Raw genomic sequence first — 20,257 nt, forward strand, 5'->3', positions numbered from 1 at the left:
CTGGTAAATCTCCCCTGCACCCTTTCCAATGCTTTCACATCCTTCCTATAATGCAGCGACCAGAACTGTACGCAATACTCAAGTGTGGCCGCACCAGAGTTTTGTACAGCTGCAACATGACCTCATGACTCTGAAACACAATCCCCCTACCAATAAAACCTGACACATCATATGCCTTCTTAACAAACGTATCAACCTGGGTGGCAAATTTCAGGGATCTATGCACATGGACACCGAGATCTCTCTGCTCATCCACATTACCAAGAATCTTACCATTAGCTCACTACTCTGTATTCCTGTTACTTCTTCCAAAGTGAATCACCTCACATTTTTCCGCATTAAGCTCCATTTGCCACCTATCAGCCCAGATCTGCAGCTTATCTATATCCCCCTGTAACCTGCAACATCCTTCCACACTATCCACAACTCCATCGACTTTAGTGTCATCTGCAAATTTACTAACCCATCCTTCTACACCCTCATCCAGGTCATTTATAAAAAATGACAAACAACAGTGGCCCAAAACAGATCCTTGCGATACACCACTAGTAACTGAACTCCAGGATGAACATTTCCCATCAACCACCACCCTCTGTCTTCTGAACAGCTAGCCAATTTCTGATCCAAACCGCTAAACCACCCTCAATCCCATGACTCTGTATTTTCTGCAATAGCCTACCATAGGGAACCTTATTAAATACTTTACTGAAATCCTTATACACTACATCAACCACTTTACCCTCATCCACCTGTTTGGTCACCTTCTCAAAGATCTCAGTAAGGTTTGTGAGGCACGACCTACCCTTCAAAAAACCGTGTTGACTGTCCCTAATCAAATTATTCCTTTCTAGATGATTATAAATCCTATCTCTTATCATCCTTTCCAACACTTTACCCACAACCAAAGTAAGGCTCACTGGTCCGTAATTACCAGGATTGTCCCTCCTGCCCTTCTTGAACATGGGGACAACATTTGCTATCCTCCAGTCTTCTGGCACTATTCCTGTAGACAATGACGACATAAAGATCAAAGCCAAAGGCTCTGCAATCTCCTCCCTAGTTTCCCAGTGAATCGTCAGATTAATTCCATCTAGCCCAGAGGGTTCATCTATTTTCACACCTTCCAGAATTGCTCACACCTTCTCTTTATGAACCTCAAACCTGTCTAATCTAATAGCCTGAATCTCAGCATTCTCCTCAACAACGTTGTCATTTTCCTGTTTGTATACTGACAAAAAATATTCATTTAGCGCCTCTCCTATCTCTTCGGACTCCACGCACAACTTCCCACCACTGTCCTTGACTGACCCTAATCTCACTCTAGTCATTCTTTTATTCCTGACATACCTATAGAAAGCTTTAGGGTTTTCCTTGATCCTACCTGCCAAAGACTTCTCATGTCCCCTCCTGGCTCTTCTTAGCTCCCTCTTTACGTCCTTCATGGCTAACTTGTAACTCTCAAATGCCCTAACTGAGCCTTCATGCCTCTTCTTTACATAAGCCTCCTTCTTCCTCTTGACAAGAGATTTAACTTCTTTAGTAACCCACGGTTCCCTTGCTCGACCACTTCCTCCCTGCCTGACAGGTACGTACTTATGAAGGACACGCAGTAGCTGTTCCTGGAGCAAGCTCCACATTTCAATTGTGCCCAGCCCCTGGAGTTTCCTCCCCCATCCTATGCATCATAAATCTTGCCTAATTGCCTCAAAATTGCCTTTCCCCCAGATATGAATCTTGCCCAGCGGTATAAACCTACCCCTTTCTATCACTGAAGTAAACGTAACCGAATTGTGGTCACTATCACCAAAGTGCTCACCTACTTCCAAATTTAACACCCGACCTGGTTCATTACCCAGAGCCAAATCCAATGTGGCCTTGCCACTTTTTACATACTGTGTCAGGAAACCCTCCTGCACACATTGGACAAAAACTGACCCATCTATAGTACTCGAACTATACCATTTCCAGTTAAAGCCCCCATAATAACTACCCTGTTACTTTCGTTCCTATCCAGAATCATCTTTACAATCCTTTCCTCTACATCTCTGGAACTTTTCGGAGGCCGATAGAAAACTCCCGACAGGGTGACCTCCCCTTTCCTGTTTCTAACCTCAGCCCATACTACCTCAGTAAGCAAGTCCTCATCAAATGTCCTTTCTGCCACCGTAATACTGTCCTTGACTAACAGTGCCACACCTCCTCCTCTTTTACCGCCTTCCATGATCTTACTGAAACACCTAAACTCCAGAACCTGCAACAACCATTCCTGTCCTTGCCCTATCCATGTCTCCGAGATGGCCACAACATCGAAGTCCTAGGTGCCATCCTACCCTGAAAGTTCCCCAACCTTATTCCGGATGCTCCTGGCGTTGAAGTAGACACGCTTCAAACCACCTTCCTGCCTACCAGTACATGCCAGTGACCTTGAAACCTTATTCATGACCTCACTACTCTCAACCTCCTGTACACTGGAGCTACAATTCAGGTTCCCATCCCTCTGCTGAATTAGTTTAAACCCTCCCGAGGAACATTAGCTCTCATTTCCTTCCCAGGATACTGGTAGCCCTCTGGTTCAGGTGTAGACCATCCCATTTGTAGAGTTCCCACCTACCCCAGAAAGAGCCCCAATTATCCAGGTATCTGAATCCCTCCCTCCTGCACCATCCCTGTAGCCAAGTGTCCAACTGCTCTCTCGCCCTATTCCTCACCTCGCTAGCACATGGCATGGGTAACAAACCAGAGATAACATCAGTCTTTGTTCTAGCTCTAAGCTTCCACCCTAGCTCCTTGAATTTCTGCCTTACATCCCCATCCCTTTTCCTACGTATGCCATTGGTGCCTATGAGGACCACGACTTGGGGCTGCTCCCCCTCCCCCTTAAGGATTCTGAAAACATGATCCAAGACATCACGGACCCTGGCACCTGGGAGGCCACACACCAACTGCGAGTCTCTCTCATTCCCACGGAATCTCCTATCTGTCCCCCTGACTATGGAGTCCCCAATGACTAATGCTCTCCTCCTCTCCCTGCTCCCTTCTGTGCAACAGGGACAGACTCTGCGCCAGAGACCTGCACCCCATGGCTTACTCCTGGTAAGTCGTCCCCCCAACCACTATCCAAAATGGTATACTTGTTATTGAGGGGAATGGCCACAGGGGATCCCTGCACTGTCTGCCTGTTCCCTTTCTCTCCTCTGACTGTAACCCATCTACCTTGTTCCTGTATGTGGGGTGTGGCTATCTCCCTGTAACTCCTCTCAATTACCCCTTCAGCATCCCAAATGATCCAAAGTTCATCCAGCTCGAGCTCCAGTTCCCTAACACAATTTCTGAGGAGCTGGAGTTGGGTGCACTTCCCGCAGATGTAGTCAGCGGGGACACTAGTGGTGACCCTTGCCTCCCACATTCTACAGGAGGAGGATGCAACTGCCCTAACATCCATTTCCACTGTTCTGAATTCCCAAACAGACTACTGTAAAAAAAACTAGTGACGTTACCAAATCGGCGCTCTGAATCTTTTTTTTAGGTTAGAGGAGGAGGATGTTTTGGGTAAAACAACCGCCCAAATTTATTACCTCACTTACTCAGCCATCCCATGTCCGCTCCTGCTCATCATGTTCTCCACCTATTCACGAGGTAAGTTTTTAAAGGATTAACTTACCTTCCCGAGAGCCCCTGGTCCTCGCTCTCACTGCTCCCACTGCTGCTGCAAAAATGGAGCATTGAAATACGTTCGCCAGTTTTGGGCATCTATTTAAAATCATCAGTAATTTTTTTCTATATTGTTATGCCTATGGAAAAGGGAGATAACCAGTGTGGTCAGCCCTATTGTTTTGGCTCTGATAAGAACGAGTGTATCATTGGACAATAGAATACTGGGTGATGTGAAATGCTGTGGCCACCAATGTAGGCCTAGTCAGTGAAGTTCTGCAGAGATGCAGACTGTTAATGAGCACCTCCCACTGAAGGATGGTGTCAAGGCAGATGTGGTCAGTTCTCTCAAGTGGGGTAGAGCAAGACTATTTTTCTACTGTTGGTGGGAGATTGGAAGGGCTTCCACAGAATTTCAGCACTGTCGTGTGCGTGAAAGGAAATAATGCGTTAGAACATATTCAAACTGAAAGTATATGAGCTATAAATACATTAATCTCACATTTGGACACATAGGCATCATTGCAACGATAGATGGACAATACGTATCTTATTCCTATGCATCTACTGTAGGCTAAGTGCCTTCTGCATTGTCAACTTCCTCATTGCATTTCTGAGATCTTCTTTATGCTGCCAGCTGTATTTTGTATTTAATAGGATCCAATCAGCATTGAGTGATGGCAAACATGTTGAATGCAATGGCGAAGGCATTAGTGGAATATTAGATGTAGTAAATAGTGGAAAATAGGGGAGTCGATGGCCTAGTGCCACTAACAATAGACATTTCATCCAGAGACCCAAGTCATGGCCTGTGGACCTGGGTTCAAATCCCACCATGGCATCTGGTGGAATTTGAATTCAATAAAAATCTGGAATTGAGAGTCTCATGGTGACCATTAAAACAGTGTCAGTTGTCAGGAAGAATCCATGGGGTTCACCAATCTCCTTTAGAGAAGGAAACTGTCATTCTTATCTGGTATGGCCTGCATCTGACTCTCGACCCACAGCAATGAGGTTGACTTTTAAATTGCCCTCTGAACAATTAAGGGTGGATAATAAATACTGGCCTAGCCAGCCATAACCTCATCCAGTGAAAGAATAAAAAGAAAGAGAAATATGGGGACAATGGAGAGTCCCTGTTGTCTTGGGGAAGCTAAAAGTCTGCCATCAGAGCCAGTGTGAACAGGTGGCCTGGGAGGTGAGCTCCCAGGGTGCAGATATCAGGATCTGACCACAAGAAATCAAATGATCTCACTCACGAAAATCAGTATGAATAAGACAGTTTGCTTCACCTCATCTAGTACACTACCATATACCTACAGTCCTGGCTGAGCCAAAGAGTTCAGGTTACTGATCAATGTGATCCTTCTCCATCTTCACAACTCCCACTTCTCACAGTTCAATGCATCACACCGCCCTCTCTTGGCTGGTAATACTCCCTGGCACCCATCATATTTGTATCTCACTCTCACACACTGGGCGATAACTCCAGTCTCACACACATCTTTTGCTGTCTCCACATATCTCTAGCTATTCAATTATGGCAGTGCAACAAAATCACTGATATTCTACTCTGTTACTCACAGGGAATAAAAGAGAACAAAATGGGACAGCAAGACAGCTGTTTTTAGTGAGCTCTTCAGAGGAAATAATTCTTAGCATTGTGGGTCCAGTTCTAATACAATGTGTGATATCTGGATAACGCTGAAATGTTGACAATAGTAACCTTATGCATGTTCTTCACTCCCAGCTCACACTCACCCTGTTATTTGCCATGAGGTACAAGCTGCTGGTGGCATCACTATGGATACCATGCTTTCCATCTCATCCCTAGTTCCCTTAGATTAACCTTCCACTTCCAACTTCCTTCTTTCAGATACCCATGAAGTACAGGCTGCCTAGTCACATCAACTACCATTGAAGGTAAGAGAGGACAGACAGAGAGAGAAAGAATCCTCACAGCACTTGGTGAAGAGGTTTCATCACAAGATTGGATACTCACAGCCACTAAGTCAGATATTGACACTGTATGTACCTTCGGTGGGGGGTTGCGGGGGTGGGGGGGGTGCGGAGGGTGGTGAACTCAGTTGGCATCAAGATCAAAGGTTAGTGAATCACCTGGGTAGGTGTGAGAGCTGCAGCCAGGTGAAGGGAAAGGTCTGTGATAATGGGAACTGCAGATGCTGGAGAATCCAAGATAACAAAGTGTGGAGCTGGATGAACACAGCAGGCCAAGCAGCATCTCAGGAGCACAAAAGCTGACGTTTCAGGCCTAGACCCTTCATCAGAGAGGGGGATGGGGAGAGGGAACTGGAATAAATAGGGAGAGAGGGGGAGGCGGACTGAAGATGGAGAGAAAACAAGATAGGTAGAGAGGAGAGTATAGGTGAGGAGGCAGGGAGGGGATAGGTCAGCCCAGGGACAGGTCAAGGAGGCGGGATGAGGTGGTAGGTAGGAAATGGAGGTGCGGTTTGAGGTGGGAAGAAGGGATGGGTGAGAGGAAGAACAGGTTAGGGAAGCAGAGACAGGCTGGGCTGGTTTTGGGTTGCAGTGGGGGGAGGGGAAGAACTGGGCTGGTTTTGGGATGCAGTGGGGGAAGGGGAGATTTTGAAGCTTGTAAAGTCCACATTGATACCATTGGGCTGCAGGGTTCCCAAGCGGAATATGAGTTGCTGTTCTTGCAACCTTCGGATGGCATCATTGTGGCACTGCAGGAGGCCCTTGATGGACATGTCGTCTGAGGAATGGGAGGGGGAGTTGAAATGGCTCGCGACTGGGAGGTGCAGTTGTTTGTTGCGAACCAAGCGGAGGTGTTCTGCAAAACGGTCCCCAAGCCTCTGCTTGGTTTCCCCAATGTAGAGGAAGCCACACCGGGTGCAATGAAGGGAAAGGTCTTGTTTGTTGGCCTCAGGCAAACTCTGCTGTAGCACACTCAGATGAGAAATATGATGGGATGGTGCTCAAGGGCATGCATACCAAGATGCATAGAACTTGAGCTGCATGCTCCCAACAAAAAACAATCACTTCTACATTCACTCCAGGAGTCTTGTGAACATTTTATAATAACAGAAATTCTTCAAAAACACTTTTTCTTCAAATTGAGTACCTAGCCCATTAAGGAGCACTAATACAAGACCTATATCACCGCTCAGCTCTTCTTGTTTCCATGGTAAAAGAAAAAATAGGGTGTGGATGTTGGTAGTCCAAATTAGTTGGCTTGTTCTGATTGTTGTTGTGATAGCACAGCATTAGGTACATGTGGGTGGGACGTTGGCTCAATCATTTGGCTCAATAGCTGGTTTGCAATGCAGAGTGACGCTGACAACATGGGCTCAATTGCTGAGCAGACATTACCACAAAGATCCCACCTCCTCAACATCTCCCCTTGCCTGAAGTGTGGTGACTATCTCTAATGAGAGAGCAGCTCCACAGTGCGGTATGAAAACGGTGATCATACTTTTTATTAATTGTGCAAAAGGGCACTTCATGGAAGGAGAGATGTCCCAACAAAATGTGTCATAAGTAGTTTTACAGAGAGTAAATTAAAGACCCTAAATTATAAATCATAATTCCACAAACAAATTGGATGTCATATTTCGAGATTTCTAGAACCAAAGGCATTTTTTTCCAGGCTGCTAAACAGAGAGTAAAAATCACTGCGCTACTCACCAGCCCCCACCCCACCAATCTTGTCCCAACCCCTCACCCTTTTATAGGAAAAATGTTATTAAACTGGAGATGGTTCAGAAAAGATTGACCAGGATGTTGCTGGGACTGGAGGGTTTGAGTTAAAAGGAGATGTTGGATAGGCTGGGACCTTTTTTCACTGGAGAGGAGGGGTTTGTGGGATGACCTTATAGAGGTTTTTAAAATTACGAGGGGCATAGATAAGGTGAATAACAAAGGTCTTTTTCCTGAGGGGAGTTCAAAACTAGGGGGCATGTTTTTGAGGGGAAAGGAGTAGGATTTAAAATGGACCTAGGGACAACCTTTCACTCAGAGGGTAGTTCATATGTGGAATAAACTGCCAGAGATAGTTGTCAATGCAGGTACAGTTACAATATTTCAGAGTCAACTGGACAGGTACATTAATAGGAAAGGCTTAGAGAGATACAGGCCAAATGCAGTCAGGTGGGACTAGTTAAGTTTGCCCTTTTTTCGTATTTCTCATAGTTTGTTCCTCTCCCTCACTTCTCACCAATTTCAGCTCCCTTGAATGGAATCCGTTAAAAGGATAAATTTGGAAATGCAGCAGATAAGATTTGAATTGTCACATTTTAGAATTTCTGCCTATTCAGGATGTTTGGTAATGTTTAAGAAACCTACTATTGCATTTAATCTACATTTCAAGTGATTCAAATGCGCTTAGTATATTTGGCTTTGGGTTAGGAATGAATGTGCAACAGGGAATCAAATTTAATTTGGGTGTTCCATTGCTTGTTCAAATCCATTTTGGTCAAAATGACATGATTTATTTGGGCTCAACATGAGTAGCTGCTCACATTCCTCCAATACTTGGGGTCAGAATGAACAAACAAGAGAAGAGAAAACATGTTCCCTGACAGATGGTTCTGACATGATTTAATTAAGAAGAACTTGGCCTGTGCATGAACTTAAGAAATGGCAAGTCAGTATTCCATCCAGAAACTGACCTAGAAGAAGATAAAACAGAAATCAAATGCTCCTATCCTTAATCCCATGAGAATATCAACAGTGAATCTAGTGCATGTAACAAGTACATTCACACATTCTAAATGCTTTACCACTGTGCTGCTTCAGGTTCTGACTATAGTCTTCAACCCATAGATTCACAAAGTGCAATCTTTGACTTAATGTATTAGATAATTCACTTGAGTAGTACTTCTTTTCAAAAGCTTGTAATACTTTTCCCTTTTTACCACAGGGAATGCAGCCACTGACAATAATTCCATTTGGGGAAGAGATTAGTTCTTAATTGTAAAGAAAACTCACTGAAGCACTGAAACTCTCTGATGAAGGGTCTAGGCCCGAAACGTCAGCTTTTGTGCTCCTGAGATGCTGCTTGGCCTGCTGTGTTCATCCAGCCTCACATTTTATTATCACTGAAGCAGTTTTGTTTTCTGGGGAGCAGTTAATATGTAATCTATGAAGTCCAATGAAAATAAGCCATTTAACCAATCAAGAGAATATGTGCGATTATTCTCTCTTTTCAAAGAACACTGTGCTGGGATTCACACTTTTATGGTGGGGTGAGTTGCACAGATTTTTGGAGGGATTCTTGTGCAAGTCCTTATTAACTGCCTACCCCACGTCTATGGCTTCCCTCAAAACTGTTTCTAGCTCCATTTTATCATGTACCATTTGCAGACCAACTCACCACTCAGCATATCCACTGAATGACTGGGACTCATTGTGCCCTGGCCCATCCCATCATTGAATCACTGCTGTGAACTCAGATAGGTCTTAGCAACTGGGTATTGCCCTTCACCAGCAACATAATTGCACAGCAGCTACAGAGCCATGCTGTTCATGTCACATAGCTTGTCTGGCTGACAATCCATTGCACATATAATGACTCTATTTTATTTACTCACAGGAAATGAATGTCACTTGATGGTCCAGCATTATTGCCAATCCCTACTAGCCCTTGAAAATGTGGTGGAGATCAACTTCCTGGAACATTTCCAGTCTTGTTGCTATAGGTGCAACTACAACGGATTTAGTGATTTTGACACAACGGTGAAGGAATGACGATATATATCCAATTCAGGATAGTAAGGGAATCTTCCAGGTGGTGGTGCTCCCATTTAACTGCTGCCCTTGTTCTTCTAGATGGTTATGGTCATAGATTTTGGAAGGTGCGGAGAAATCTTGATGATTTTATGGAATGAATACAACATATTAGATAGTTCATATTAGCTACTGAGCATTGCAGGTGGAGGGAGTGGATATTTGTGAATGTAGCACTAATCAACTGGATAGCTGTGTCCTGGATAATAGTAAGCTTTTTGAGTTTTTGGAGCTGCACTCATCCAGGCAAGTGAGGAGTATTCCACCACACTCCAGACTTGTCCCTTTTAGTTGGTGGACAGGCTTCGGAGAGTCAGGAGGTAAGTTATTTGCAGCATGATTCTTAGCCTCTGACCTGACATTGTAGCCACTTCATTCATATGACTGGTACCGTTCGATTTCTGGTCAATGGAAATCACCAAGGTTATTGATAATGGAGATAATAAAATGTGAGGCTGGATGAACACAGCAGGCCAAGCAGCATCTCAGGAGCACAAAAGCTGACGTTTCGGGCCTAGACCCTTCATCAGAGAGGGGGATGGGGTGAGGGTTCTGGAATAAATAGGGAGAGAGGGGGAGGCGGACCGAAGATGGAGAGTAAAGAAGATAGGTGGAGAGAGTATAGGTGGGGAGGTAGGGAGGGGATAGGTCAGTCCAGGGAAGATGGACAGGTCAACGAGGTGGGATGAGGTTAGTAGGTAGATGGGGGTGCGGCTTGGGTTGGGAGGAAGGGATGGGTGAGAGGAAGAACAGGTTAGGGAGGCAGAGACAGGTTGGACTGGTTTTGGGATGCAGTGGGTGGGGGGGAAGAGCTGGGCTGGTTGTGTGGTGCAGTGGGGGGAGGGGACGAACTGGGCTGGTTTAGGGATGCGGTGGGGGAAGGGGAGATTTTGAAACTGGTGAAGTCCACGTTGATACCATTAGGCTGCAGGGTTCCCAGGCGGAATAGGAGTTGCTATTCCTGCAACCTTCGGGTGGCATCATTGTGGCACTGCAGGGGGCCCATGATGGACATGTCATCTAAAGAATGGGAGGGGGAGTGGAATCTCTCCAGCTGGAGATGGTCATTGCCTGTTAAGTATGTGGTATGACTGTCAATTGCCACTTTTTAGCTCAAGCCTGGATATTACCCAGTTCTTGCTACATTTGGAGATGGACTCCTTCAGTATCAGAGGAGTCGTGAATGATGCTGAACACTATGCAATCATCAACAAACATTCCCACTTTATGATGGAGGGAAGGTCATTGGTTAAGTAGCTGAAGGTGGTTAGGCCTACGCCACTACCCTGAAGAGCATCTACAGAGATAACCTGGAGCTAAGTTGACTGATCCCTAACGAATATGACAACCTTTTTACATGTCAGGCAGGATTACAACCAGTGGAGAGTTTGCCACTTGAGATCCATTGATTCCAGTTTTGCTAGAGCTCCTTGATACCACACTGAGAAAATGTGGCCTTGGTGTCAAGGGCTGTCACTCTTAGCTCACCTCTAGAATTTAGCACTTTTGTCCATATTTGAACCAAGGCTGAAATGAGATCAGGATCTGAGTGGCCCTGGTGGAACCTAAACTGGGTGTCACTGAGCGGGTTATTTCTGAGCAGGTGCTGCTTGATAGCGCTGTAGATGACACCAACCATCACTTTATTGATGATCAAGAGTAGACTGATGGAGCAGTAATTGGCCCTAGAACATTACAGCACAGTACAGGGCCTTCGGCCCTCGATGTTGTGCCGACCTGTCATACCGATCTGAAGCCCATCTAACCTACACTATTCCATGTACGCCCATATGTTTATCAAATGACAACTTAAATGTACCTAAAGTTGGCAAATCTACTAGCATTGCAGGCAAAGCGTTCCGTTCCCTTACTGCACCCTTTCCAAAGCTTCCACATCCTTCTTATAATGCGGTGACCAGAACTGTACGCAATACTCCAAGTGTGGCCACACCAGAGTTTTGTACATCTTCACCATAACCTCTTGCTTCCAGAACTCGATCCCTCTATTAATAAAAGCTAAAACACTCTATGCCTTCTTAACAGCCCTGTCAACCTGGGTGGCAACTTTCAAGGATCTGTGTACATGGACACAGAGATCTCTCTGCTCATCTACACTACTAAGAATCTTACCATTAGCCCTGTACTTTGCCTTCTGGTTACTCCTACCAAAGTGCATCATCTCACACTTGTCTGCATTAAACTCCATTTGCCACCTCTCAGCCCAGCTCTGCAGCTTATCTATGTCTCTCTGCAACCTACAGCATCCTTCGTCACTATCCACAACTCCACCGACCTTAGAGTCGTCTGCAAATTTACTAACCCATCCTTCTACGCCCTCATCCAGGTCATTTATAAAAATGACAAACAGCAGTGGCCCCAACACCGACCCTTGCGGTACACCACTAGTAACCGGTCTCCAGGATGAACATTTCCCATCAACTACCACCCTCTGTCTTCTTTCAGCAAGTCAATTTCCGATCCAAACTGCTATATCTCCCACAATTTCATTCCTCCGCATTTTGTACAATAGCCTGTTGTGGGGAACCTTAACGAACGCCTTGCTGAAATCCATATACACCACATCAACCAGTTTACTCTCATCTACCTGTTTGGTCACCTTCTCAAAGAACTCAATAAGGTTTGTGAGGCACGACCGTCCCTTCACAAAACTGTGCTGACTATCCCTAATCAATTTATTCTTTTCTAGATGATTATAAATCCTATCCCTTATAACCTTTTCCAACACTTTACCAACAATTGAGGTAAGGCTCACTGGTCTATAATTACCAGGGTTGTCTCTACTCCCCTTCTTGAACAGGGGAACCACATTTGCTATCCTCCAGTCATCTGGCACTATTCCTGTAGACAATGACGAGTTAAAGATCAATGCCAAAGGCTCGGCAATCTCCTCCCTGGCTTCCCAGAGGATCCTAGGATAAATCCCACCCGGCCCAGGGGACTTTTCTATCTTCACCCTCTGTAGGATTTCTAATACCTCTTCCTTGTGAACCTCAATCCCATCTAGTCTAATAGCCTCTATCTCAGTATTCTCCTCGACAGCATTGGTAGGATTAGTCTTGCTTTCTGTATACAGGACATACTTGGACAATTTTATACATGATCAGGTAAATGCCAGTGTTGTAACTGTACTAGAAAATCTTGGCTAAGGGTCTAGCAAGTTCTGGAACATAAGTCTTCAGGACTATTGCTGTAATGTTGTCAGGCCCATATCTTTTTGCAGTATCCTGTGTCTCCAGTGATATCATGTCGAGTGAATCACTCTAATCACTGTTTAATCACACTTTCCTAGCTGCATTCAATCTAAACACTGTCTCTACCTCACCACTACTCTGCCTCCATTGCCCCTTGTAGACTCACATCTTGTCATTGTCCACTAGGGCCACATTATATATATGGACGCAGTTGGATAAATCCAAACGTGAGCTTTTATTGACAGTCAGCAAAACGGTACACAAACCAAAGCAATAGAGGTAGCATTTCACTCCCACAATGCAAACCAAATATTGGTATCCTAATCAATGAGTGCTCACCAGTCCACAATTATCTATAACACCATGTTCTTACCTACTGGAAACAGATATCAATGAAGTCTTGTTTGGCCTGTAGCTCCTGAAACACCCATAGGAACTTATGAGCAGAAGTAGGCCATTCAGCCCCTTGAAACTGTTCTGCTGTTGAATGAGATCATCGTTGATCTGTAGCCTTAAATCACATTCCTGTCTTTGGCCCATAACCTTTAATGCATAAAAAATATCTATCTCAGATTTAAAATTAGAAACTGATCTCACATCCACTGTGATTTGTGGAGGAAACTTCCAAACATTTACCACCCATTGTGTGTAGAGTTGCTTCCTAACATTTCCCCTGAATAGCCTGGCCCCAATTACCATAAATTAGGATTAGGGCATTCAGCCCATCAAGTCTGCTCCACTGTTTGATCATGGCTGATATGTTTCTCAACTCCATTCTCCTGCCTTCTTCCCATAATCCTTGACCCCCTTACTAATCGAGAACCTGTCTATAAGACCATAACATATAGGAACAGACTTCGACAATTCAACTCATTTCTTCGGCTATGTCCCCTAGTTCTAGAAGTGTTGATCTCTATGATGCACAAGGAGAGTTTCTTCTTCAATGTCTTTGTCCTAAAGTGATACTGATGTCCCCCACCCTGAGTGTTGTCCCAGTCAATTACCAGTTCCATTTCACATTCTGAGAACAGAAAGTGATGACAGAGAATGCAGGTCATCATGGATACCATCAGCACTGGGGTCTGCCTGGTCATTACGTATCCTCCCAGAGCCTCCATTTTCTTGTCTATCCTGCAGTACCCTGACAACCCATTTCCACACACACTCATGTGGAGAAGAGCCACATTGAACTTCACCTCCAACTGCCCTCCATATCCCCTGAGTCCCAACATTACATCTTAATGATGTCCCACTGGTGTTGTCTTTTCCCCCATGGAACCACCATAGTGGTCACCACCAAATAATGCCCCCCTTACAGCTTACTATAAGCTCTGATGTTATTCCACATAATCCAGCCTAAAGCCCCCTTTATCCCCATCATCACAAATGCTTCTGTTCTCCCCCTGAGCCTTCACTTGCCCACCCTTTGTGGCAATCTGCCCTTACAGAACCCCATTCCTGAACGATTAGCAGAGTGAGTACAGCACCACATTCCCCTTCTCCAAAATGTTCAGATTCTAGCCTTGGTCAAGCAGGGCAGCTTCAGTGGGGTGCTCATTGGGGTGCACAACAATCATTGAAATATGACAAGGGTACTAAGGATGCTGATCTTTTGGTGGCTATCCGGTGAGTGATGAATTCTTCCAAGAAAGCTGTGTTGTAAGATAGGGCTAGAATTGGACACAAGAGACACTATGGAGACAGGTAGGTAGTTGATAAGGTACAGTGAGAGATCTCACTAGATCGTGCAGTAAGAAACCTTCCAAATATCTGAATTCAACTCACACCTAGCCAAAAGAAGTACAATTCAGCCCTTTGTGTTGGAAATATGTTTTCGATGTATCTTTTTTTGAACCAAATTGCTCAATTTGTTTCTGAAAGCTAATTTTAAAATTGTTTGATGACTGTTGTATCTTCAAATGTACTTCTTTGAAAGTTTGGATTGTCGTTTCCATTAAATTGCTGTAAAGCCTGGGGTACGAATTGCAGCTGTCTGTCTCATTTTTATTTTAAATGGCAATAGACAAAGATAAAATCTTTGATTAAAACTTTAAATTGTATTTGATTGCTCTTTTATATTTTTATAAAGCTTCTTTCTTCAAATCATCTTTTTTGTGTGTTTTAAGTCGTTGAAGTTCTTTTTCATCTCTGCATTATAAAAATATTCCTTCAACAAAGCCATAAATTATTTTTGAAGTGATTAAGATGTTACAAATCTTTTTAAATCTTATTCCAAATGAAACTTTATCTTCCCAATGTAAAAATTTAAGATGGTTCTGTTGCTGCATTTTATAGTTCATGATGTTGCCCACCATTTTGAACGAGATGGATGATTTGCACTATTTCTGCTTCTCTCTAAACTGATATGCACCCTTCACAATTTAAATTTTTTATATTAAATTTGATTCAATTTAACATGAATTATTTTCAATGAAAGCTTCTTTAGCTTTTCACTTATATATTTCGCCCCATGAACAAGCTGACTCAACCTTTTCTGAGATAACAAAGTGTGGAGCTGGATGAACACAGCAGGCCAAGCCGCATCTCAGGAGCACAAAAGCTGACGTTTCAGGCAGGCCTAGACCGTTCATCAACCTTTTCTGAACTGCTTTTGAAGCAATTATATATTTTCTTTCAAATAAGGAGACCAACAATGTACAGACGTCACATGTAGTCTCACTGATACCCTGTTCAGCTGCAGTAAAACATCCCTACTTTTATATTCCAATCCCCTTGCAATAAACAACAATACTCCTTTTGTGTTCTAAAACAATTGCTGTACCTGCATTCTAACTTCAGGACAAACAGAGCCATTTGTACCACTATGTTCTAAAACCTTATTTCACTTATATTCTTCACATCAAAATGGATAAGATCACATTTATCCACATTATATTGCATCTGGCAATTTTGTTTTGCCTGTTCACTTAACTTGTCTCTGTCCCTTTGCAGGCTCCCTAGCTCCTATTTTGGAATCACCAGCAAAATTAGGTGCCAAGTATTCAATCTCCCCAGCAAAATCTTCGTTCCTCATTGCAGACTGGTTAGCAAGGTAGAACACATGAAATAGAGGGAGAACTAGCTATTTGGATACAGAACTGGCTTGAAGGTAGAAGGCAGTGGGTGATGATGGAGGGTTGCTTTTCAGACTGGAGGCCTGTGACAAGTGGTGTGCCACAAGGATTGGTGCTGGGCCTTTCATCTTTTACATAAATGATTTGGATGTGAACATAGGAGATATGGCTAGTAAATTTACAAATGACACCAAAATTGGAGGGTGTAGTGGACAGTGAAGAAGGTTACCTCACAGTACAACAGGATCTTGATCAGATGAGCCAATGGACTGAGGAGTGACAGATGGAATTTAATTTAGATAAAGGTGAGGTGCCACATTTGGAAAGGCAAATTAGGGCAGGACTAATACACTTAATGGTACGGTCCTTGGGAGTGTTGCTGTACAAAGCGATCTTGGAGTGCACGTTCACAATTCCTTGAAAGTGGAGTCATAGGTAGATAGGATAGTGAAGAAGGCGTTTGGTATGCTTGCCTTTTTATGCAGCTATACAGGACATTCAATAGGTCACTTTTGGAGTACTGCGTGAAATTCTGGTGTCCCTACTACAGGAAAGATATTATGAAACTTGAAAGGGTTCAAAAAAGGATTTACAAATACATTGCCATGGTTTGAGGGTTTGAGCTATAGGGAGAGGCTGAAGAAACTGGGGTTTCTTTCCCTGCAGTGTCGAAGACTGAGGGATGGCCTCATAGAGGTTCATAAAATTATGAGGGTCATGGATAAGGTAATTAGACAAGGTGTTTTCCATGGAGTCGAGGAGTCCAAAGCTAGAGGGTACAGGTTTAAAGTGAAAGGGGAAAGATTTAAAAGGGACCTAAGGGACAAGTCTTTTCACACAGAGGGCAGTGTGTGTATAGAATAGGCTGCCAGAGGAAGTGCTGGAGACTCGTACAATTACAATATTTAAAAGGCATCTAGATGGGTATACGAATAGGAAGGGTTTAGTGGGATATGGGCCAAATGCTGGCAAATGGGACTAGATTTATTTAAGATATCTGGTTGGCATAGACAATTTGGACCTTTGCTTACTTTTCTATCTGCACTAACAGGACATTTTAAAATAAATTCACTTTTCACTTCAGAGATAGTAGGAACTGCCAATGCTGGAGAATCTGACACAAGTTGTAGAGCTGGATGAACTCAGCAGGCCAAGCAGCATCAGAGGAGCAGGAAAGCTAATGTTTCAGGTCTGGACCCTTCTTCAGAAATGAGGGAGGGGAAGGGGATTCTGAAATAAATTTATTTCAGAATCCCCATCCTCCCCTTTTCTGAAGAAGGCTCTAGACACGAAACGTCAGCTTTCCTGCTCCTCTGATGCTGCTTGGCCTGCTGAGTTCATCCAGCTCTACACCTTGATATCACACTTTTTACAGCTTGTGTTTTTCTAAACTTTGCTGTGATGCAACTGTCAGCTTTTATCCACTCAGTAACCAGTCATTCTGAGTCAAAAACAAGTAAACGCGGTCAGAGATTAGGTTGAAAGTTTTGATCCCAGTGAACAGTTGAGTTGCCAGTGAGTGATGAAGAAACATCTTACATTTCCACAGCAAAAGTACAAGCCAGGCGTAATATGCCTACTTATAAATTTTACAAAGGCATGTTCAGATGCTGTTGAGAAACCTCCTCCTCAGGGATGTAGGGAAGTACTCAAGGATGCACTTTATAGCTCAGTTTAGTTTAACAGGGTTTAATGTAGTTAATGATAGCTTAAAATTGTTTGTGACTTAGCTCTAAGTTTTACTCAAGCAGCATGGGTGTCCTGGGAAAACTGACCAGGGAAATGGAGGCAAATTTAACAGGTAACATTTCAAACTTATCATTGTCTCATTGGAATGAAAGTTCACAACTGGTAGCTGCTGTTTCAGTTCTGTCTGGCAAAATATGGCCGATAGTGTTTATGTGGATATAGCTATTTAAGGTTGGAGAATTTTAAATAGATACAATTAAAGGGGAGGGCAGCCTTGGATGTGTATGACATTGATATTGAAGTGGAAGGCAGTGATGACATGCTGTGCATGGAGACCACTGCTCAGGAGAGAGGCTGAGGTCACAGGAGGAAATATCCACATCATGCAGTTTATAGAGAGAGCCTCATCTGCCAGCTGGCCAGTGCTCCCATGTGCTAAAGTAATCATGTCAGCTGGTGGTAGTACCTGCAGCCTTCTACAAAAAAACCTGCTCAACCTCTGGCTTCACAATAGCTTTCAAGGTGACAATAAATCTTAACCTTTTCATCAGCATTACCTTCCATGGTTATACTAACATCAGTTCCGATCTCTATTTTGAGAGTGCCACAAATGTGCACGGACAGTTACTAATGACTTGGTTACAAAGGCAGACAAGTTTCTAAGTTTACCCCGTGTTGAGCATAGACAGAACTGTCAAACTGTAGACAGATTTGGTTTCAAGACTAATGTCACCAGACAAATAATCCAAAGGATAATACTGAGTGCTAACGTCTAGTGGTGCAGGTTCACATGCCTCCATAGTAGTTAGTGGAATTTGAATTGTATTAGTCTTTTAAAAATCTGGAATTAAACACTAGTCTCGGCAATGGTGCCACAAAATGACCATTCTCACCCCTTCCTGCTACAGTCTTTATAATGTCCGATCTCACATTGCAACCATTAATTACACAAGAGAAGATCGTGGTAATGTCCATAGACAGTAATCCAAAGACTCATTCTCAACCTTGGGACATGGATCCAAATTCCATTATAGAAGCTGGTGGAGTTTTAATTCAATTTGTTTTTAAACAACTACATGAACAAAGGTGGGAAGGAAGTTTTTGGAGGGGTCGGTGTGATCATCTCATTTAGTGGGTGCCTTATGTGGATTTGGTTGTTGCCAAAGATATTAACCCACGCTGTCAGACCACACCATCCTCTCAACCCTTTCACCAAGCTTTGAAAGAAGATGGTAGTGGTTTTTGGAAATCAATCACCTCAGCTCCAGGACTTTATCATAGGAGTTTCTTAGGTTTGGCTACCGGGGCCTAACCATCTTTAGCTGCGTCCTCATTAACTTTCCCTGCATCATTAGGTCAGAAATGGAGATATTTGCTGATGATTGCACAATGTTCAACAGCATTTGTGACTCCTAATACATTGAAGCAGCTCATGTTCAAGTGAAAGACCTGCTCAATATCTTAGTTTGAGCTGATATGTGATCGATGACCTGTCTTGGACTTCCCAAGTAAATGCAATAGTCAAGAAGGCACAACAACACCTCTTCTTCCTCAAGCGGCTCAGGAAATTTGGCATGCCAATGAAGTCCCTCACCAACATCTACAGATGCACCATTGAAAGCATATTTTCCGGGTGGATAATGGCCTGGTATGGCAACTGCTCTGCTCAGGTCGATAAGTAACTCCAGAAGGTGGTGTGCACAGCCCAGACCATCACGGAAGCAAACTTTCCACCAGTGGACTCTGTTTACATGGCTCGCTGCCACAGAAAGGATACGAACATCATCAAAGACCCATTGCACCCTGGTAATGACCTCCTACAAACCTCTTTCACCAAGCAGAGGATACAGAAACCTAATCACACTCACAAGCAAGTTCAGGAACTGTATCTTCCCCACCATTATCAGACTGCTGAATGAACTCGAACCTCAAATAATGTAACCTGCAATATAACCTTTATACCTCTAAGTCTTTTTGATCTGTACACCCCTTGCTTGCTGTGATCTGCCTATACCCTCAAAACAAAGCTTTTCACTGTATTTTGATACATATGACAATACAATCAATCAACTAAATCAATCAATTTGCAAGTAACATGCATGCCACATAAGTGCCAAGCAATTACTGTCTCCAACAAGAGACAATTTAATTATTGCCACATGGCATTCAATAGCTTCACCATTGTTGAATACCCTAAGGGTTACCATTGAGCAGAAACTGAACTGGGCTAGCCATACAAGTGGTTACATGAGCAGTTCAGATTTAGGAATCCTGAGCAAGTAGCTGACTACCTGACCATGGAATACTCCCCAATTGCCTGGATGAATGCAGCTCCAACAACACTCAAGAAGGTTCAGACTATTCAGGGCAAAACAGGCCACTTGATTTTTACCCTCTCTATAATCATTCACTGTTTCCACCACTGACACAAAGTAGCAGCAATGAGTACCATCTGTAAGATTTGATTTGATTATTGTCATGTACAGAGATACAGGGAATGGTATTGTTTTGCTTGCTCTCCAGACAAATCAGACCTTACCTAAGTACATCATAGTAACAGAACAGAGTGCAGAATATTGGGGATAACAAAGTGTGGAGCTGAATGAACACAGCAGGCCAAGCAGCATCTCAGGAGCGCAAAAACTGGCGTTTCAGGCCTAGACCCTTCATCAGAATATTGTGTTGCGACTACAGAGAAGGTGCCGAGAAAGATAAACTTTAAAATATGGGAGGCCCATTCAAAAGTGTGGCAACTGGACGGAAGAAGCTATTCTTGAATCTGTAGTATTTATTTTCAAATTTTTGAATCTGCACTGCAGAAATTCACCTAGGCTCATTCAATAGGACCTTCCAAATACACAA

Source organism: Stegostoma tigrinum, chromosome 1, assembly GCF_030684315.1.
Source record: "Stegostoma tigrinum isolate sSteTig4 chromosome 1, sSteTig4.hap1, whole genome shotgun sequence".
Classification (NCBI taxonomy): Eukaryota; Metazoa; Chordata; class Chondrichthyes; order Orectolobiformes; family Stegostomatidae; genus Stegostoma; species Stegostoma tigrinum.